The sequence below is a fragment of the Prionailurus viverrinus genome, chromosome A1 (assembly GCF_022837055.1).
Source record: "Prionailurus viverrinus isolate Anna chromosome A1, UM_Priviv_1.0, whole genome shotgun sequence".
Classification (NCBI taxonomy): domain Eukaryota; kingdom Metazoa; phylum Chordata; class Mammalia; order Carnivora; family Felidae; genus Prionailurus; species Prionailurus viverrinus.
The window spans coordinates 92,965,275-92,988,593 of NC_062561.1; the positions used below are offsets into that span (position 1 = coordinate 92,965,275).

The following is a 23,319-nucleotide window of genomic DNA, read 5'->3' on the forward strand; positions in this document are numbered from 1 at the left end:
TCTCTCTCTCTCTGCCCTCCCCGGCTCACACTCTGTGTCTCTCTCAAAAATAAATAAATATTAAAAAAAAAAAAAGAATATAGACAACCAATTTGATTTGGATGCAAATCATGTGAATGTTTAGGAATCACAGAGTAGTTTCTAGTATCTGTATCTTGTAGAGAATCCATTTGAAAGCCTACTATTACTGTGGCCCCCTGTAGGGTTTCAGTGTTTCCTGCGTAACCCAGGGTGGTTGTCCAAAATTTTCCAACAGGATACCAACTTCCTGCTTAGAGGCGTGATGTGCTGGATCCGAGGGAACAACAATGTAAAAGAATTTCCAGATCCACGTGCCCCCCACATTGTCGAGGGACTGAGTCCTCAGCTCTAGCTATCCTTCTGAATGAGGTTTTGAGACAACCTTCATTCTCAGACACAATTCCATGATATGGACTTTCCCTTTAAGGGTCTTTGGGATTTAGTTTTACTTCCCAGGGATTAGAGACCTTGTCTTGGGTGTCTCAGCTTCAGTAACACTTGTGGTTCCATTCTGATGGAACATGATGGCAACTTCATACCCACTTCATAAAGTGGGAGGTGGCACTTTACTGAGAATATACTGTGGCAGTCAATATTAATAATCCTAGGTGTTAGTAACATCTAAGATTTATTGGATGACTACTATGTTCCAGGAACTGTTCTAATCGCTTTACACTTATTTTTTTTTAATGTCTATTTTGAGAGAGAGAGGGAGGGAAAGAGGGCAGAGAGGGAGAGAGAGAATCCCAAGCGGGCTCCAAGCTGTCAGCACAGAGCCTGACATGGGGTTCGATTCCACAACTATGAGATCATGACCTGAGCCGAAATCAAGAGTTGGACTCTCAGCCAACTAAGCCACCCATGTGCCCCCTAATCGCTTTACACTTCCTAATTCCTGCAATTCTCCTCCAACTATATAAAATACGGACCATGATTAATCCCGTTTTCGGGTGAGGAAATTGAGGTTAACTTGCCCACAGACATATGGCTGTTATGTAGAGGAGCCTGGATTTGAAAGATGTGAGAATAACTTACTTTCCTGAGAGCAGGCTTGCACTAGGGAGCAATGAGAAGATCTATCATGCTCTTTCTCTCATGCCACCCCTGGCTCAGCTCTCCATTTCTTGCACTCTGAGCTCCTCAACACCCCAACGTCCTACAGTTCACAACCTGTGCGTTGTGCCCCAGGGTGAAAGTTGACGCTCTGGCCCCAAGGCAGTACAGGTGGGCTAAGCATGGGTTTGTTTTATCCCATTTCGAAGATGAACAGGGCTTCACTGGGGGGAGGAAGTGGTGGGGGGTTGGAAGTTTAGTGCCTGAGGGTTGAAGGAAGAAACATCTATCCTGGGGGCTGTGAGGTTCTCCCAAGTGGAATGGAGAGAGGTCTGGGGTTGGGGGAGGGGCTTGGAGTGCTCACTACCACCAAGATGAGAGGAATGATGGCATGATGAACCCACCAAGAGTGGAGGCAGAGGTCCCAAGGTCCAACTTGGCCTGGAGGAAGTGGAGCTGCTGGAAGAGCCCTCCTCTCCCCACCTTTGTCATGGATCCTGGCGTGGGTAGGTCACTACCTAGGCTCAGAATGTGCCCTTCCCTGTGACTCAACATCCCACATAACCTGGGTGGTTGAATGATACAAGGTGTGTGGAGGGAGACCTGAAAATGAACTGATATATTCATCTTCCAGCCCGTCATGGTGGGTTAGACCTGGAGGATGATACAATTTAGTTGTATCTACACATTTACAGTAAAGAAATGGGATATTATTTGCATCTCAAGCGCCCAGGGGTAGTTTAGCCTTGTTGCCGTAGACTTTGGTGACTCCCTGTCCTGTAGCTTAGCCCAGATGAAAAAAACCTCAGCTTTGATAGAGAACATGGCTGGCTGGCAATTGCTGAATAATCTTATATAATGAGAGAAGCAGGTCTTGTAAAATCATTCTGGGAAAGCATTCTCTGAAGGATGAGACTTTTGGGATGGCAGTTATATGTCTAGACTCTGGAGTTATTGCTGAAGGTAACACTATTTTCTTCCAGAGGCAGTAGTTACTAAATTTAGTTCAAAACATTTCTTGTCAGTTCTACATAAAGTGGGAAAATACAACCTTTGAATTCACCTGTAACACAACAGAATGTGATACGAACAACTGTGAGATCTTTGTATTCTTATGTAGCTTTATCTGGCCCGCATGTCATTTCCGTCAGACTGAGAATACTTCCATTGTAATTTCCTGGTGTTGAATTATCTTAGATCAGTGATAACTGTACCTTTTAAAAGATAGCTAGAGGACAGTCAAACATTCTTCAGTTTAGCACAGAAAAAGAAAAAAGACATCTTTTTTTTTCACAAGGCAAGATTAAATAATAGATGGATTTTTGAAAGATTACTTGAGGTCTTTGTGTTTTATCAGTTGAAACTCTTCCTAGAGACATGAAATCTTTAACATATTTACAAAGTATTATTTTTATTTTTTTTAAGTGTTTAATTTTTATTTATTTTGAGAGAGAGAGAGAGAGAGCAGGGGTGAGCGGCAGAGAGAGATGGAGAGAGAGAGAATCCCAAGCAGGCTCCGCACTGTCGGTGCAGAGCCTGATGTGGGGCTTGAACTCATGAACCGTGAGATAATGACCTGAGCCGAAATCAAGAGTTGGATGCTTAGCTGATTGACCCACCTAGGAGCCCCACCAAAGTGTGATTTTTAAAGAGGTAAAATCATGATTCCTCAGGCAAAAATAACATGTGTTATTGATTTTACTTAGTTTATTAATTAATCGGGGAACCTGTTAGATGTTAATACTGGTTGAAAGAACATTTAAGATGCTAGGACATTTATAGGCAACTTAATAAAGAAATATTAGGGTAAGATTGCTGAGTTAGTTATAAGACTGCTTAATGTATAGCCGCCATTAATCTTGGGGAGCTATTTGTTCTGTTGAACAGTTAACAAGTTCAAGAATTCTTGCACCTTTTTATCAGTGGTAAACAGTATATTCCTGTATACAGTTCTTCGGTATCCAATGCCCCATCTGATTCTGAAAGTATGTGCCATGCACACTTTTTCCAACTTTCGAACAAGTTTCCTGATGTGTTGTTTTGAAAGGACTGTTGGCCCAGTTCATTTCTGTGACTACAGAGCCTTTCTGTGACCTGACAAAGTGGTCCATCCTTGTACACTTTCCTGGTCTCCCCAGCTTAGGTTATTGTCTATTTAGCTGCACAGGATAACGGTGCTTTCCTAACTACAAAACAGGGCAAATCTGATGGCAGACAGCCTCATTAACAGGACACCTTGTTGCAGCTTCCCAAGGAATTCTAGAATCTCATTTTAGTGACTAGATGGATAACAGAAGCACAAAGCCTCTAGCTTTTACTTTTGAGTGAGTTTCCACTCATTTCAGAGTCAGGAGCTAATGGGGTCTTTACCAGAAGGCTTATGAAATAAACATTGATTATATAGCTTAGGAGTCAGGAACCTAGGCACTAGATTCAGAGAGGTCAGGATTCCAGCATTGGTCTATGCCTTGTTACTCTGTCATCTTGGTCATCTATCGAACCTCTCAGAGCCTCAGTCTTATGTGGCTTATTGTGAAGGTGATTATCAGAGAGTGAAGGTAAGTGCTCACTATGATGCCTTGGACACAGTTAATTGTTCAGCAATAAAAAAAGGTAATAAATTATATTACTGATTGTAGGTCAGATGCTATACTAGGTGAGTCTTGAGCATTTCTGATGGAAAATATTGCTGTTATAGACGCATCCGTAAATGGCTCTGGACAGAATGGTGACAAAACCATTAGCTCCACCTAGCGGGAGGTGGTATATTGGAGAATGTTCCAGATGACCTTCAAGTTGGCCTTTGAAGGAGTGGGAACAGGGGCCTCATCAGGGGTCAGCAAACTTTTTCTGTAAAGTGTGCATATTTTAGACTTTGTGGGCCATACATGGGTCCATCACAACTACTTATCTCTGCCATTGAAGCGCAAAAACAGCTATAGATGATATGTAAACAAATGGGTGTTGCTGTGTTCCACCTAAACTTTATTTACAAAATCAGTGGCTGGATGTGACCTGTGGGCTTTTGTTTGCCAATTCTGGCCTAGAGGATGAACTAAACAATACAGAGGATGAACTGTAGGTTGGGAGATGGGGTGGGATGAAGTTGTTTCCAGATGTGATGGTGAAGTTCTCCTAAAGGAAATTGACAGAAGGTGGGAGTGGTTTTCATGAGCTTCCTTGAATTTCAGCTGAAGCAGGTCCTGGCAATCCTCTTCCTGCCTCACATATTCTTGGATTGTCCATTGTAGAGCACAGCTAGGGACACACTGAGCTGTCCACAGGCATGGAAGGGCGGGACTCAGGAAGAAGTATCCGGGGGCTGATGGAAGAAGGTCTTGTTATCCATGGATCTGCTGGAGGGGCTGGCTATTATTCAAGAGAGGGGAAATGGATCAGAGGCCAGGAATGAGGAAGAAATAATTGACCCTCAGAGCTAGGGTGGCTCTTAGGAGGCGACAAGAGTGTGCTGGAAGCAGCAGCCAGAGGGCGGTGGGGCAGCTGAAGGCATGGTCCAGATGCTGAGCATCTGCTCAGCATGAGCCTGCTCTTTAGGTGTCTGTGGTGCAGTTTGCCTGGGTTAAGGGTTAGGAGGATGTGATAATTTCAGTGGTTCTAAGAGTTTACCAATTTAGATCCATACTTTGTGTTCCAGAGGGACAGGATCATCACTTGATTTTATAAAACATATAAGCAATGTTTGCTAAGCATGGGTAATTTATGATAGAAGGCTGCAGAGTTCCAATATAATAGGAGGGAATGCATGGCTGGAAGAAAATACAAAAGGGAGGAATAATATTTTTGTAGCCAACATTCTTATTTTAGCCTTCAAAGAACAAACTTTTCTCCTTTTCCCAAGATACAAAAATGGACATTTACAACACATCTTCAGGGGTGCCTGGGTGGCTCAGTCAGTTAAGCATCTGACTCTTGGTTTTGGCTCACGTCATGATCTCATGGTTTGTGAGTTTGAGCCCTCTGTCAGGCTCTGTGCTGGCAGCGTGGAGCCTACTTGGGATTCTCTCTCTGCCCCTCCCTTGCTTGTGCTCTCTCTTTCTTTCAAAATAAATAAATTAATTAAAAAAAAACCCCAACAATGCATCTTCAAAACATTTCCCTTTACTGGGAAAGTTAACTTTATAGAATCCAAACATTAAAAGTTTAAAAAGAAATTTCTATTTTGTGTCATTATAAGACAAAAGAGAGTAAGCCAAGGAAATCCATTTATATTTCAGGTCCTTTTCCTCCAGGAACCAGCATTGTTAAATTATTTCTATATAATGAAATCTGATCTAATTTGGTGATCCTTCTTCCTTCTGATGTGATTTCCAAATTCATCAGATCTCAAAAGTGTGCCAGCAATTTCTTTATCACTCTTCATCACACTGTGAATTCTTGATCCTATACATTTGTCCACAAGCTCTGGAGGTGGCTGCTGTGACAGGTTAGTGGTACCATCAGCCGCCATGGCTACGAAGTCAAGAGAAGAACGGTTTTTATGTGTCAGGAGGAGTAAAATCAGCATTTTGAAAAATATATTTACCAAAGGAGCATTCTAGGTAAAGAAGACTGAGGGTTTCAGTTGTTTAACATAAGTCAGTGATACCATGTGGCTGTTAACGTGATCTTTGTTCATTTCATGTGTAGTGCTGAGATAGTGTTGAGATTATGGGAGGTCCGAATTATTCTGTAGCCTGCATGGTTCAAGGCATATGTGGAGTTTTTTATTTTTTGGTTCTGGGTGCTACATCCTAAAGGATAAACCTTGGCCAGGAAGGTGAGGAATATGTCAATGAGGTGCTGTAAGTTTGGCTGCCATATAATTTATTGTACAAACTGGGATGCGTTGGGAGAATGAAAGAGGTCTATCAAGAAAAATTATCCAACACTTGGAAACAAAGCAAGAGAATAATTTAATGTTCTTTTCACATCATCCTGGGTCATTATTTATCAGACCTGCCCAGGGATTATTTGAACCCCTAGAAGGGTATACCTTTTGACTTTGCTCTCTATTATTTTTTTAAAAATTAATTTATTAAATTTATTTAATGTATTTTTAATGTTTATTCATTTTTGAGAGAGAGACAGAGCATGAATGGGGGGAAGGGCAGAGAAAGAGAGGGAGACCCAGAATCTGAAGCACGCTCCAGGCTCTGAGCTGTCAGCACAGATCCCAATGCGGGGCTTGAACTCACAAACCACGAGATCATGACCTGAGCCAAAATTGGACACTTATCCAACTGAGCCACCTAGGCACCCCTGCTCTCTATTATTTGATTAGGTCCTGGACACTGTGAAGTCTACAAAGGATACTTGTAGAAAAAAACAACCCCAAAGTTTATTATTCAGTTCCAGGTAGGATTAACCAGTTTTAGATCTCAACTAGCAAACTTATTCTAACACCTTTTTTCTAGTTCCTCTATCATATTATTTGTTCCCTCCTTAATGAATAATTTGAATAAGATATTTAATGCACATCCATTGTGTATTAGTTTGAATGTCATATTTTAACTTAGTGAACTTCGTATTTTGAGAGGCGTAGTTATTGTTCTAAAAAAACGAAGTTAAGCCTGGACTATCCTGGGAAAACAAGACTGTATAAAGAAATGTTTGAAGGAATTCAGAATATTTATTCTGGAGAAGATAGGGTGTAGGATGCTAGGCAGGGGATTTGAATGATAAAGTGTCATGTTGTGTGTATATTTTGAAAACTTTAAGGGATGAAGATAGCTTCTGGAAGGGGCAGGAAGGTGACGTTAGGCTTCAGGAAGGTTGTTCTTTGGGTGCTGAAGCAGCCCATGAACGGGGCCCCAGTGCAGGTCTTTGGTGAGCTGGTCTGTGGGGGCCCTTTTCTATGAATCAGTCACCTGTCACTAGTAGAAGCTGACACCTGATGGATGGAAACCATCTCTGCCAAAGAGGCTCAAGAGAATTAGGCCTTTTACACATAGTTGCGGATGTTGGAATTCAGACCTTGGTTTCTAGATTTCCAAGCTAGGAAATGCACTGGAGGTCCTTTCATCACACCCCAGCTGGATTCCCATTTTAATTTTATGCGGTTGAGTTTGGGTTAGTATGTCTGTACTCTGTTATGTATTGAGTTTTCCAGTTTTCACCAAATTGTCTAAACATATTTCCAAGCATTGATGCAGTCTATATGGTTGGTATTCTCAATGATGAAGTCGAGTGATACCTCGTAATGTATGTGAGTCGATACCTTGTAATGTATATGGTTCTTACAAGTAAGGACCAGTTTTAGCTTTGTAAAAGAAATTGCTCATAAGAATATGAAATATCGGGGCACCTGGGTGGCTCAGTTGGTTAAGTGTCCACCTCTTGGTTTTGGCTCAGATCATGATCTCATGGTTTGGTGAGTTTGTGCCCCGAGTCAGGCTCTGCACTGGCAGTGTGAGCCTGCTTAGGATTTTCTCTCTCTCTGCCCCTCCCCTGCTTGCGCTGACTCTGTCTTTCTCAAAAGAAATAAACTAAAAAAAATTTTTTTAAATATGAAATATCATTGTCACCATAATACCAGGATATCTACCAGAATATTCACATGTATATATGTACATGTATATGTAATATGTGTGTGCGTATATTTAATTTAGAAATGTAAGTCCAATTTTAAATGGATGGGAAACCTAAAACAAGTCTTTCAGCTAAAGGTGCTGTATTTTGGTTATAAACCACTGAGACATACCCAGGGAAATATATTATCACTTCTTATAGCAGTCTTCAGTTTGACTTTAAGGAAAAACAATTAAAAATGGCTCAGTAAACTCTGAAAGGACTCTATTTTATGGATGATTGCACCACTAAATCAGAAACCATTACCTGTGAAATAGTCTAATTGAATTCCTGATGGCACGGGTCAGCTTTATTGTTTTTCAAAAGAAATCTACATTGAAGATAGATTGGAGCTTCACAATGGTTCTTAAGCTCCTAAATATTTTTGCTTTTTTGGATAGTGTACATAAAACATTTGGAAAACTTACATAATGTTTGTGAACTCAGACTAATAGCAAAATACATTAAAATCTTTTTTAAAAAATGTTTATTCATTTTTGAGAGTAAGATTGAGAGAGAGAGAGAGGGAGAGAGGGAGGGAGAGAGAGAGAGAATGAGAGGGTGAGGGGTAGGGAGAGAGGGAGACAGAGGATCCAAAGCAGACTCCTCGCTGACAGCCCAGAGCCTGATGCTGGGCTTGAACTCCTGAATCATGAGATCATGACCTGAGCTGAAGTTGGAAGCTCAACCGACTGAGCCATCCATGCCCTACATTAAAATCTTTGAAATGATAGATTCGTGGAGTCTTTAATTAACTTGCTGTATGACCAACCAGCAATTCCATTCTTACCCTTTTTCTTTATGTTCACTACCACCTGCTTTTAAAATTGTTACCAGTCTACTTCCACTGCCATTGTGCTTCCAGTCTGTCCTTGGTTACTACGAGACATAAAAGATATGAATGGCTTATAGTATCAATTCTCAAACTTTTTTAAAAAAGATTTTAAGTAATCTCTACACCCAACGTGGGGCTCAAATTCACAGCCCCAAGATCAAGAGCCACATGCTCTACCAACTGAGCCATCCAGGCACCCCTCAAACTTTTAAAAAAAACTATTACCACCTTCCAGGGGCAAGGGATCTTATTGATAATAGGGATTGATTGGAAATGAACAAAATAATGCAAATGGTAGAAAAATTCATGCATAATGGACTTATTAAAGGGTTTGTTCTTTGTTAGGATTTGTGCTACATAAAATGAAAGTGTCCAGAATTGTAGAGGATTCTCCTTATAGAGATAAAGATCTTGCACTTCTGGGTCTGTTTTCAGTTTAGAAGAAAAACCCTTATCTTCCATTTCCTCAGTCCTTTATCAGCAGGGATTGTGCTTTTTTGAGCCCTGGGTTTGTTTGTTCGTTTGTTTTTAAGTTTATGTATTTTGAGAGAAGCAGAGAAAGCGCAAGTGGGGGAGGGACAGAGAGAGAAGGCGAGAGGGAGAATTCCAAGCAAGCTCTACACTGTCAGCACAGAGCCTGATGCTATGAGATCCTGACCTGAGCTGAAACCAAGAGTTGGCTGCTTAACCAACTGAGCCACCTAGGGAACCCCTGAGTCCTTGTTTTAAGGCAACAAAGTGATCCCAGTGTCAGATCTGTTCAGTCAGAAAAGAAATGATGGAAATGAAATGGAAAGGCCATTTGCTGTCCCAGGACAACAATTCCAGGGATGCTGATGGAAAGCTTAGGAGACAAGTCTGCTATTGACCTTAGTGTTAACGATTTGGCTTTTATGTATTTGGTGGGCCTGAATGGTTTGCTTTCTGTTCTGTGATGACTCACCTATCCATGTGTATTTGTGGGACGAGGCGGGTAGACATCCAGGGAAGAAGGTGGAAGAGATGGGGGGATAAGGAGTGTCCAGAGAGGCAATCAGATCACTTGTTGGAAATAATTATTTTGTACTTTCTTTTTTTTTTCCCCCTTTAAAAAAAATTTAGTATTTATGCCTTCTGGTTCTTTTTTTTTTTTTTTTAAACTTATCCTATTTCAGAGGTAAATAACAGTAGAGGGAGCATTTTTCCTCCTAGTTTTGCCTCTGAGTTTTCACCATTATTAATGTCAATAAAAAATTGCTTTTGCTTTAAAGCAAATTTTTTAAATTTGCTTTACATTTTTAAAAATTCTTTCAAATGAAGGAATCGTGGTTTATGCAATAATTTGATAGTTATTTATTGAATGCTTCCAACATCATAGGCACTCTGTTAGGTGCTTGAAATATCCTATTGGGTCTAGTTTATGAAGAGGTTTTTTAGTATATATATTATATATACACATATATATATTATGTAAATATTTATTCGTACAAATATATATTCCTTCAGGTTGTGGGATCTCACTATTGTGGGATCAAACCCTGTGTCAGGCTCTGTCCTGGGCATGAAGCCTGCTTGGGATTCTCTCTCTCTCTCTCTCTCTCTCTCTCTCTCTCTCTGTCTCCCTCTCTCCCTCCCTCCCTCCCTCTGCCCCCCCCCCACTTGTGTGCTCTCTCTTTCTCTCTTTCAAATAAAAAAATTACATTAATACATCTCCTCATATTAAATCACGTTTACATTCTTGCAATGAAATTGATTTGGCCAATTAAAAAAATTTTTTTAATGTTTATTTATTTTTGAGAGAGAGAGTGTAAGCAGGGGAGGGACAGAGAGAGAGAGGGAGGCACAGAAGCTGAAACAGGCTCCAGTCTCTGAGCTGTCAGCACAGAGCCCAACACAGGGCTCGAACCCATGAACTGTGAGATCATGACCTGAGCTGAAGTCGGACACTTAACCGACTGAGCCACCCAGGCACCCAAGACTCTCAATTTTATATGTTGAATTTTTCCCTCGGCTTGTTCTTTGCCTTTTATCCTCATTTATTGAATTTATTTTTTCATAGTTTTAATTTTATGTGGTCAAATTGATAAGCCAGTTCTTAATTACTTCCCTGCCATGTTCCGAAAGATTACTCACACCCTGAGATGATTAAAGATTTACTCATTTTCTTCTCATACTTTTCTGTTTTTATTATGTGCATTTACATCTTTGGTCTCGCTGGAATTTATGCGCCAAGTTGTTACATAGACATAAGCTTAATGTTTTTCCTCAAGTGGTTTCCCTGTTGGTCCGTAGCACTTACCTGATGGCCTGTCCCTTTTATTTAGAATGTCATCTTTGTCATATCTTAAATCCCAGCTACCTCTTCTCTTCCATTTGCTTATCCATTTCAAATACTGTTCTGTTTTAATTACTAAATCTTCACGGTAAGTTTTGATATTTGGTAGGAAATCTCTCTCTCGTGCCTCTTCAAAACGGACAAGGGTATTCTTGCAACATTGATGTTTCTATGAAGTTTGGAGTCCTTTGTGTACGTGTTCCATGGAAAATCTTGTTGGGTTTTTACTTGAAGTACAATGGTGTCATATATTATTTGGCAGAGAGACCAAAGGTTTACAGGGTTCCCTTCCCTTCTGTGAGCATGGCTTAGATCTCCATTTATTCAGGTCTTCTTTTAAGGCCTCCAGTAAAATTTTTCTTCAGTAGCTTTGTTCAGTTGGTTACACCTCTCTCAGGCTACTGACTTTCTTCAAATGATTGGTTCTCCTTAGCTGTACATTTGTTTTTATGCTGATTGGAATGGGCAACCAGTGTTTGTGTGTTCATCCCAAGTACTGATTCCTTGCATGGGCCTGTGGATTCTTGGCTTTGTGGTTGTTGCTAAGTCCTGTTTCAAATGTGGACTTACCTTCGGTGTGTGTGGAAGGTCCCCTGTGACTGCCAAGATGAGTTGACAGACGTGTGCCTCAGTGTATTGTATTCTTGGGAAGAACTGGTTCAGGCTCTAACACCCATCATAAACTGGTAAGCACACCTTTCCCTCTGTTTAGATTTAACATGTAACTGTTAGAGTGCTGGCCGGGGCACGTGCTGTAGACCATTGTTCTGTCTACACCTGGTAGAGGATGGGCTAGTTGGCCCAACTGTCAAAGGTGATCAATTATGTAATTACCTTAAATGCTGCCCCACAGCTCCTCTGGCTTCTGTTCCTGCCAATTCTTTTTTTTTTTTTTTTAGTTTATTTACTTATTTTGAGAGAGAGAAAGAGAGGGAGCATGTGAGCAGGGGAGGAGCAGAGAGAGAGAGGGAGAGAAAGAATACCAAGCAGGCTCCATGCTGTCAGTGTGGAGCCTGATGGGGGGCTTGATCTCACAAATGTGAGATCAATGACCTGAGCCAAAATCCAGAGTCAGGTGCTCAACTGACCCAGCCACCCAGGAGTTCTTGCCAATTCCAACCCTAGAGCTTTCTTGGTTAGAAATGACCTGTGCTTCTGTGAAAGCCTTGTCCTATACCTGTTTTGCCTTTTGGTTTTCTCTGCCCTGGTTTATCTGTCATTATGATCCATTCTTCTTTTAGTCTTCCAGAAAACCTTCAACATTTCTGGAAACAACAACAACAACAACAACAACCATAACAACAACCAGTTCTTACTCTCACTATGGCTATGCTATATCTTTATTAGCCTGGATTTACTGTCATGTTAATGACATTTTTATGTATCTGTGCGTATATGTGACTGCAGAAGGAACATCTCCATAGAAAATTGCATTTTCTTTTTTTTTTTTAATTTTTTTTTTTTAACGTTTATTTATTTTTGAGACAGAGAGAGACAGAGCATGAATGGGGGAGGGTCAGAGAGAGAGGGAGACACAGAATCTGAAACAGGCTCCAGGCTCTGAGCTGTCAGCACAGAGCCGGATGCGGGGCTCGAACTCACGGACCGCGAGATCATGACCTGAGCCGAAGTCGACGCTTAACCGACTGAGCCACCCAGGTGCCCCGAAAATTCCATTTTCTAATGTGCTACCTTTCTTATATAAGGGAGTCACTGAGTTTTGTGTATTATATATGCGATGAGCCACATTTCTGAACTTTCTTTTAATTTCTGATGACTTTCTCAGTTCATTTCTTTGTAGTTCAAGAGCTGCTTTCCATCAGTTTAGTCAGTGTGATTTGTGGACTCAAGACTTTCTTCTTCTCGGGAACATTTCTTCTAAATTGCTTTTGCTTCATCTATTCTGTTGCCTCTTGATAGAACAAAACTATGTGTATCTATAAGTTTGCATATAAGTACGTGCCTGTGCTTTGTATCTTCTAGTCTTTCATTATTATTTTTTTAATGTTTATTTATTTTTGAGACAGAGACAGAGTGTGAACAGGGGAGGGGCAGAGAGAGAGGGAGACACAGAATCCAAAACAGGCTCCAGGCTCTGAGCTGTCAGCACAGAGCCCGACGCGGGGCTCGAACCCACGAACTGTGAGATCATGACCTGAGCCGAAGTCGGATGCTTAACTGACTGAGCCACCCAGGCGCCCCAATTTTTTCATTATTTTTTAAAATCTCTTTTCATATTCGGAGTTTTGGGTATTCAGCAGACCCTGAAAACAATGTATATGTAGTAGTTACCACAGCAGTTTTTCCAAATAGCAATTCATGCGAGGTCTTGACTGTTTTTCATCATGGATAAAATCCTAAACGTGTAGATAATTGATTGCTAGGGACTTTGAGGTGTCAAGGTAGTACTGTTTTTCTCATTCTGTCATTTCCATCTCAGTCATATTCACTTAAAAATAATTTGTTTTTCAGTTATCCAGTCTTCTCAGTTTTCTCCAAAAGAAGCCAAGAGGGGGGCGTCTGGCTGCCTCAGTGGGTGGAGCATGGGACTCTTGGTCTTGGGGTTGTACATTCATGCCTCACGTTGGGTGTAGAGATTACTTAAAAATAAAATCTTGGGGCGCCTGGGTGGCGCAGTGGGTGGCCCATTAAAGGGGTTAGAAGTGAAGTAGGAAGATGTGCAGAGGTAAATGTTTATATTTATCAGACATACAAGTTAATCTCATTTCATGGATGTAATACTTTGATGCAAGGATGGACACTAGACCAATAGGAGAGATAGAGTCCAAGAGATACATACATGTATGGTGGCTTGATCTACAATAAAGTTGACAGTGCAATTCAATGGAGAAAAGATTACTTTTCAATAAATGGTGCTGGAGAAAGTAGTACCTAGTTGGGAAAAAAAAAATCTTGAACTTGACCTTACACCAGATTAATGCAAGATGGGTCATAGCTCTGAATGTGAATGGTAAACCAATAAAGCTTCTAAAATATAACAAAGGAAGATGACCATGGAGTAGGTGAGATTTCCTTAAAAAAAAATTTTTTTTTTGGAAAGAGAGAGAGAGTGGGGGAAGGAGAGAGGGAGAGAGAATCTTAAGCAGGTTCTATGTCCAGCACGGAGCTGGACGCAGGGCTTGATTTCATAACCATGAGATCATAACCTGAGCTGAAATCAAGAGTTGTACACTCAAATTGCCTGAGCCACCTAGGTGCCCCTAGGCAAGATTTCTTAAACTGGACATAAAAAGCGCTGAAACATCAAGGAAAAGAGATAAAGATAAATTGAGCTTCATTAAAATTAAGAACCTCCGCTCATTCAAAAGACGTAATTAAGAGAGTGGGTATGTTGGGGCGCCTGGGTGGCTGTTGGTTAAGGGTCTGACATCAGCTCAGGTCATGATCTCACCGCTCTGTGGGGTGTTTGTTCATCACACCTGGGCACAACAGGAAGAAGAAAAAGACTCATTCACAAAGATCTCATGGCAGGTGAGGGACAAAGATGCCCAGAGCCTTTGGAAGCGGGAAGGAGAAGCAACGAAGTGGTACATGCAGCAGGGTGAAATGGCAATGGTGTATAGTCAAATCACCTGCACACAGCGCTTAGTAAGTAGTAGCTACTTGTCAAATCTTAGAACTTTTGATGAAGCCAATAGCATCTCTGAGCAACTGGTGAAGAATTGTCTGGCCTTATTTTAATGTTTGGGCAAGTGTGTGTGTGTGGTGGTATATATGTGTGAATGTCTGCATGGTGTGTGTGCCTATGTGTGTGGGCACCACAAGAAAAGTACTATCTTTGTATTAACCTGATGATCCTTTTCTATGAGATGTCACTTCTACTGGATTTCTGGGGGGTGATGAATAGCCTGTTTGCATCCCCTAATACATCCCAGCAAGGAGCCCAGCAGAGAGTCAAGCCCTTTGGTTGGAGAAATCGTGGGTGTTCTGGCAGAGAAAGTTGGGCGCTCTAGGGGAAAGCTGATTCTAACTGAAGTGTAATTAAAGAAGCAACAAGACTGGAATGGCCATCGTTTGGAAGTGAGGCGGGAAAGACTAATGAGAGGGAATGAAGACTGATAGTATAATGCTGACCCAAAGCTAAGTTTCTAGCATTGCCTGAATAATACATAAACTTGTAATTAAGATTTAAGATGATGCCCTGTGGGAAATGTTCTTTTGGGCCAGAAGAATTCAATATTTCTTGTGGTCATTAAAGGAAAGATGATAAATCATCTTTTCCTTCTCTTTTGGAAGTCAGAGAGTGGTAAACGTGAAACACCAAGAAAGTGCAGAGGTATTTAGAAGGACAAGCTGAGGCTGCTGGAGAAATTCCAGACTCGTAGGAGTCTTGGTGAGTCTCCTCAGCTGAAATGTGTGTCAAGACCCAGAAGAGTTGTGATACTCTGGTATGGGTGCGGGGTGGAGGGTGGGGGAGAGAACGGATTTGGAGTTTTGAACGTTTAGGAGTTTTTTTTTTTTTAATGTTTATTTATTTTTGAGAGAGAGAAAGAGACAGAGCATGAGTGGGGGAAGGGCAGGGAGAGAGAGAGGAAGACACAGAATTCGAAGCAGGCTCTAGGCCCTGAGCTGTCAGCACAGAGACTGATGCGGGACTCGAACTCCTGAACAATGAGATCATGACCTCAGCCGAAGTCGGACGCTTAACCGACTGAACCACCCAGGCGCCCAGGAGTTTATTTTTTTTAATGAGAATTTGGTCTAAACACTTTCTGGTCTGCCAATCTATTTGTTGAGCTTAGATTTTAGGTTTGAGATCTTTGCAGTGAAAATGAGACTATTCCAACTACCTCGACTGTGTGTGGCTCTGGGTGGATACCAATTCCCAACCTTCAGGAAGGTGCAGGGCAAACTGCAGAGGAATGGAGATTGGAGATGTGAAAATAGTCAGCCCACTTACCTCCATCTATACACAACAAACCAGAGTGGATGGTCCAAAGTTGCATAGCCCCTTGGTGGTTGGGCTACAATTTGAATGCAGATTTGCTGTCTCAGCATCAAGGGTCCACAAGGAGACAATTTCAATCAGAGACACTGCCCAATGCAGGAATCACCATTTTGTCTTCAAAAGTCATTTCCTGATGCCTTGTGGCTTCTCATAGACGGTGATACTGGGCATGGATGGAGAGAATCATAAACACCTTTTTTGGGGGGTGGTGATATAGGTTTAAAGAATAGAATTTTGTTGATTTCACTAAGCTGTGAGAGGTAGTTTTATTGTATCGTTAATAAGGAAGAACATGGAGAGCTTTCTTCCAGTTTTATTTGTCTGAAGATGTCTTCTTTTTAAAATTTATTTATTTATTTTGAGAATGAGAGAGAGAGAGAGAAGGGGAGAGGCAAAGAGAGAGGGAAAGAGAGAATCCCAAGCAGGTTCTGCACTGTCAGCACAGAGCCCGACATGGGGCTCGATCTCACAAACCATGAGATTATGACCTGAGTCAAACTCATGAGTTGACACTTAACTGACTGAGCCACCCAGATGCCCGAAAAATGTCTTTGTATTACTCCCATTCTTTAATGATGGTTTGGCTGCATTTAACATTATAGAAAGATGGCTCTCTTCCCTCAGCACTTTGAAGATATTATTGAATTACTTTCTCCTGTCACTACTATCAAGAAGCCTGTCATCAGTATGATTAGTGTTGCTTTGTAAATAGAAGTGACTGGCCTTGTCACTTTTTGTCCTTGGTTTCTTGTCATTTCACCATGAGGGTTGATATATAGATTTAGCAGTATTCTACTTGGGACTCATTGTGGTTCCTGAAACTAAGTTTGCGGCTTTTACCAGTTGTGAAAAATTCACAGCCGTTATCTTTGTCAATATTGCCTCTCTCCCATTTCCTCTGTTCTTTCCTCCTAGTCTCTTAAAAGGTGCACGTTGGACCTTCTCATTCTCTCTTCCACTCCTGTTTACCTCATGTTTATGGTTTGCATCTCTCCACCTATTCTGGTTTGTCCTCTGTCATTTCCCCCCCTCTGTCTTCCTCTTTTTTTAAAAATTTTTTTAATGTTTATTTATTTTTGAGAGAGAAAGAGAGACAGAGAGCAAGTGGGAAAGAGAGACAGAGAGCAAGTGGGGGAGGGGCAGGGAGAGAGGGAGACACAGAATCTGAAGAGTCTCCAGGCTCTGAGCTGTCAGCACAGAGCCTGACACGGGGCTCCAACTGAACAACTGCAAGATCAGGACTGAGCCACCCAGGTGCCACCCCATCTGTCTTCCTCTTAACTGGTTTTCTCTTTAGATTTCAAAGATGCTGTTCAGACTGTGTGTTATGGGATCCATTTCCCAAAATTCTGTGTGTTACTTCAACCAATACGTTTGTTCTTTTGTTCTGATGGTACTGATGGTTGGGAGGATCTCTTTCTAATCCAGTCCTTGCTGAGAGTGGGTCCCTTTGAGGATCCCAGCTTAGTGTGGAGTCTGTTCCACCAACCTACCTTGCCTGGGGCCAAAGCTCATCTCTTTATGGCTGTTAATACGCAAATCCTTAGGTTACTGCCCTTCTTCCTTTGTTTCCTGGTGTCATTGAAGATTCAGCTCCCACTTACCATTCAGCTTTGATGAAATTTCAGTTTTTTAGTGTTCCTCTTCATTTTTGGCGTTTTCTCTCACTTTTGTGTCCTTGGTCATGCATTTAAGTGGAATTTTGCTGTCAACCTCCTCTAGATGCTTCGCATGGGAGAGTTTTAAAATTATTCAGATGAGGTTTCTTAAATTTAATGTATGTGTGCATCACCTGGCAATTTTGTTAAAATGCTGATTCTGTTTCAGTAAGTCTGGGGTGGAGGCTGCTTTTCTGCATTTCTCACAAGCTCTCACTTGATGCTGATGCTTCTGGTCCACAGACCACTCTCTGAATACTAGCATATTAGATCACATATTATTGCAAACAGAAATCCATGGAAATTTACCTCTTTTCCAAAGAATCAAAAGGACAAGGGGATAGAGAAAAGATTCCAGTAGTTTCTATTAGTTAGGCTCATTTGGCTGCAAGTTAGTTTGTACAAAAACCGGAGAACCTCTTGGAATCCTAGAGAACTTTTTTTTTTCCTCTGCAGAATGGCTGGAAACAGGACTTTGAATGTGATCAACCAAAACACTGTTAGAACTAATAGATAAATTCAGTAAAGTTGTAGGATACAAAATCAATATACAAAAGTCTGTTTCATCTTTATATACTAACAACAAAGTATCTGAAAGAAAAATTAAGAAAACAATCCCATTTACAATTGCATCCAAAAGGATAAAAGAGCTAGGAAGAAATTTACCAAGGAGGTGAAACACCTGTATTCTGAAAACTGTAAGACATTGATGAAAGGAAATTGAAGACACAAATAAAGGGAAAGATACTCTGTGTTCAAGGATTGGAAGAATTAATATTGTTTAAATGTCCACATTACCCAAATCAATCTACAGAGTCATTGCAATCGCCATCAAAATTCCAATGGCATTTTTGTCACAGATAGGACAAACAATTCTACAATTTGCAAGGCACCGCAAAAATCCTTAGTAGCCATTCTTTATAAAGAACAAAGCTACAGGCTTCGTGTTCCCTGATCCCAAACTCTACTCCAAAACCATAGGAGTTAAAACAATATGGTATTGGCATAAAAGCAGAGATGTAGATCAATGGAACAGAACAGAGAGCCCAGAGATAAACCCACGCCTATATGGTCAGCTAATTTACAACAAAGGAGTCAAGAACAAATGGGAAGGAATGGTGTCTTCAGTAAAAGGTGTTGGGGCAACTGGATAGCAACATGCAAAAGAATAAAACTGGACCACTTTCTTGCACTATATACAATAATAAACTCAAAATGGATTAAAGACTTGAATGTAACTTTTGAAACCATAAAACTTCTAGAAGAAAACATAGGCAGTAGGGGTCTTTGCATTGGTCTTCGTGTTGGTTTTTTGGACCTGACTCCAGATGCAAGGGCAACAAAGGCAAAAATAAACAGCTGGGACTACATCAAACTAAAATGCTTCTGTACAGTGAAGGAAACCATTGACAAAATTAAAAGCCTACCTACTGAGTAAGAGATGTTTGTGAATCATATATCTGATAAAGGGTTCATTTCTAAAATATATCAAGAATTCATACAACTCAGCCCCCTAAAAAACAAATAATCTAATTTAAAATGGGCAGTAGACCTGAATGGACATTTTTCCAAAGAAATCCTACAGGTGGCCAATAGATACCTGAAAAGATGCTTGACCTCACTAATCATGAGGGAAATGCAAATCAAAACACAATGAAATACCACCTCATACCTGTCAGAATGGCTAGTATCAAAAAAAAAACACCCACCCCCAAAACAAGAAATAACAAGTGTTGGCAAGGATGTGAAGAAAGAGGAACTCTCATGCATTGTTGGTGGGAATGTAAATCGGTGCAGCTGCTGTGGAAAATTGTATGGAGATTCCTCAAAAAATTAAAGAGAATTACCATATGATCCAATAATTCCACTTGTGGGTATTTATCTGAAGAAAATGTAAACACTCATTTGTAAAGATATATGGACTGCTGTGTTCATTGAAGCATTATTTACAGTAGTTGGGATATGGAAACAACCTAAGTGTCCAATGATGGGTGAATGGATAAAGAAGATGTGGTGTGTGTGTGTGTGTGTGTGTGTGTGTGTGTATAATGGAATATTACTTTTTATGCCTGTAAAAATGAATGCAGTTTTGCCATTTGCAACAACATGGATGGACCTAGATGGACTTACGCTAAATCAGACAGAGAAAGAAGTCAGACAGAGAAAGACAAATACCATATGATTTTACTTATATGTGGAATCTAAAAAACAAAACAAACGGACAAACAAAACAAAACTCCTAGATGTAGAGAACAGATTGGTGGTTGACAGAGGAGAGGGGTGTTGGGGATGAAGAAATACAAATATCCAGTTATAAAATAAATAAATCATGGGGATGTAATGTACAGTATGGTTACTATAGTCAATAATATTATATTGCATATTTGAAAGAGTTGATCTTGAAAGTCTCATCATAAGAAAAACTTTAGGGGCACCTGGGTGGCTCAGTCAGTTGAGCGTCTGACTCCTGATTTCAGCTCAGGTCATGATCTCAGGGTCATGAGATCAAGCCCTGTGTTGGGCTCTGTGCTGGGTGTTGAGATTCCTCAAGATTCTCTCCCTCTCCCTCTGCCCTTCCCCTGCTCTCGCACATGTGTGCATGCACGCTTACTCTCTCTCTCTCTCTCTGTCTCAAAAAAAGGAAAAACTTTATAACTCTACATGGTGACAGATGGTAACTAGACTTACTGTGGTAATCATTTTGCAATGTATACAAATGTCAAATCATTATGTTGTAACCCAAAACAAATAAAATGTTACATTCAGTTATGATTTAATAAAAAAAGGATAGTACAAAAATTATTAGATCTGAAAGATGTGAAAATAATTGTAACAATAAAGTAATGATAGTTAAAAAAAAAACCCCATCAACTAACAAAGCAAAACAAAATGGTAGGTGATAATTGGGCACTGGAGTTCTTTTGTGGCTCATCATGAGTGGTGGCATGTCACTCTTATTTATAGGGGCAGTCACAGTTGTTACCACACAGCGCTGCAGCAGGAGACGGGGGTTCTCAAAGTATAGTCCCTGCCAGCAGCGTCCGCAACATCTGGGAATGTGTGAAAAATGTAGATTATCAAGCCCTACTCAGAGCTACTGAATCAGAAACTTAGAGTCTGGGTCCAGGAATCTGGTTTTAACAGACTCTCTTAGTAATTCCGATGCATGCTAAAATTTCAGAACCCACTGGATAGAGGTTGTATAGTACATGCTAGAAGGCTGGTTTGTACAAGCACGCCCTGAATGTCCTTGTTTTTTAATTTTTTATTTGAGAGAGAGAGTGAGCACACGAGTTGGGGGGGGGGGTGCAAAGGGAGAGAGAGAGAGAGAGAGAGAGAGAGAGAGAGAGAGAGAATGAATCCTAAGCAGGCTCTACGCTTAGTGCAGAGACCAATTTAGGGCTCGGTCCCACAACCCTGGGATCACGAACCTAAACCAAGAGTTGGACTCTTGGTTAACCGAGCCACCCAGGCACCCTCATGCCCTTGTTAATCACCATCTTGAGAATGTAGAGATCCTGTCCTCCTTCTATATTCCCATCAAGCAGAATGTGTAGAAGAACGTGTTGTTTAGCATTCAAAGTCAGGCTCCAGGGTGGCCAACCAGAGTGTCTCCTTTGTTTTTATTTTTTTTAAGTTTTTATTTATTTTGAGAGAGAAAGAGAGAGAGAAAGAGAGAACGAGTGGGGGAGGCACAGAGAGGGAGGGAGAGAGAGAAAATCCCAAGCAGGTTTTGTACTGTCAGTGCACGAACGGTGAGATCATGACCTGAGCTGAAATCAAGAGTGGGATGCTTAACTGAATGAACCACCCAGGCGCCCCTAGAGTGTCTCCTTTGTAACAAACAATGTCCAGATGGCAGGCCTTGATCTCCTTGGAACACTGCGTGCGAGGAGGGGAGGGGCTAGAGATAGTAGCTAGGCTAGCTGCTACACTATAAAAGCTTGCTGCACATAGATTCTAGCAGCAGGTGCTTTGATCAGTCTGCCAGTGCAGGACTCCCAGGACATAAGTTCCCACCATAAACCCAGTCTTGTTCACTGTCTCTGTGTCTTTGGTCATGGACCATCACCCACCCTTGGCTTAGAGTCTGCCACGGTGTGGCAACAGAGAGGTTACATTTCTCAGCTTTGGCGCTAAACAGCTCCATCTTGAATCTTGCCTCTCCCATTACAACTGTGTAACTTTGGACTAAGTCACGATCTCAGTCTTTTTGCTGATCTGGAAAATGAAAATAATTTTACATTGTTCATTGGATTAGTGTCAGTATCAAAGGAGACTTTAAATAATCGAAAAGCTCACTAGTACAGGCTCTAGGAAATACAGACTTATCGAACCCTCACCTAAATGCCTTATGGATTGTTACTTCTTTGTAGGGTTGCCAGAAATAGCAAATAAAAATAGAGGACACCCAATTAAATTTGCATTTCATATGCACAATTGTATGATACTGCATTTCCATGTTCTTTGCCAGGAGTGCACAGAACATATTTATAGTAAAAAATTATTGATTGATTAACTGGAATTCAGATTTGTCTAGGTGTTCTGTATTTTATCTGGTAACCCTGTTCCGAGGTTTCAGATGAGTAATGCAGCTAAGAGAGACTGAGTAATTTGTCCAAAGTCACTCTATTAGTATTTGGATAACTCGATGCAATTGGGATGAGGGCCCAGGTCATTGGTATCCATTTCAACATCAGATACTTTTCTTTCTTCCTTTTATTATTATTTTTTTTTGAGACATAGAGTGATCATGACCAAGTGTGAGCAAGGGAGGGGCAGAGGGAGAGGGAGAGAGAATCTTAAGCAGTCTCCATGCTCAATGCAGAGCCTGAGGTGGGGCTTGATCTCATAACCATGAGATCATGACCTAAGCCAAACTCAGGAGTTGGACACTCAACTGAATGAGCCAACCAGGCACCCCTAAATGAATTTTGCTAGTGACCAGAATGCCAACAATTCTTTTACCTTCCTCAGGTAAACATGGGGGAAACCCAGAGATTACTGTCTGGAGTTTATATCAGTATTTAGCACATGTAGTATTTATTAATCAGTATTCTCTTTCTGTCTCTTTCTCTTGGCTATGTCCTTAGATCCTACAGTTTTTTTTTTTTTAATTTTTTTTTTCAACGTTTATTTATTTTTGGGACAGAGAGAGACAGAGCATGAACGGGGGAGGGGCAGAGAGAGAGGGAGACACAGAATCGGAAACAGGCTCCAGGCTCTGAGCCATCAGCCCAGAGCCTGACGCGGGGCTCGAACTCACGGACCGCGAGATCGTGACCTGGCTGAAGTCGGACGCTTAACCGACTGCGCCACCCAGGTGCCCCGCTACAGTTTTTAAAGACATAGATCTTAAATTACCACCCAAGCATTGATCTGTTGGTAAGTTGAGAAAGTACTGATAAATGAAAAAAAAAATTGTGTTCCTGTTAACACAATGTCTTACACTGAACATGGTTTATTTTGCCGAGTCGCAGAAGTCAAATGGTTTTATTTTAACTTTAAAACATTCTTTGATCTTTTGCTTACAATTGGGAAAAAAACAACAACCCAAAACTTGCTGAGTCACTGTTGAAAATATTAATTTCTTTCCTCCTTTTGGCCTCCTTTTAAGAGAAAATTACTCAGGAGGGTGACTCTTTGAAACCAATGAAACAGAGTAAAATAAATTTGAGAAAAGAGAAGATAGAAGAGATGGATAATGAGGATGATAAAAACGCATGCCACTGTGGCATTTTCAAATTACTTGGCAGTCAATTTGACTACTGACTTTGAAATTTATTCATTATCTCAAATGGCTGCTGTTGTGACATTGCCAGTAGCAACTCCTGCAAATACCTCAGAAATATTAATAGAATAGGGCTTGCTTGGCACCCAGGACGGTGCCAAGGCCCCTGAG

At 40.9% G+C, this 23,319-nt stretch overlaps 1 pseudogene; it reads right to left on the minus strand.

Moving 5' to 3' along the window:
* Positions 1–5,277: 5,277 nt before the first annotated feature.
* On the minus strand, positions 5,278–5,542 carry LOC125175296 (U6 snRNA-associated Sm-like protein LSm5; annotated as a pseudogene).
* Positions 5,543–23,319: the final 17,777 nt, after the last annotated feature.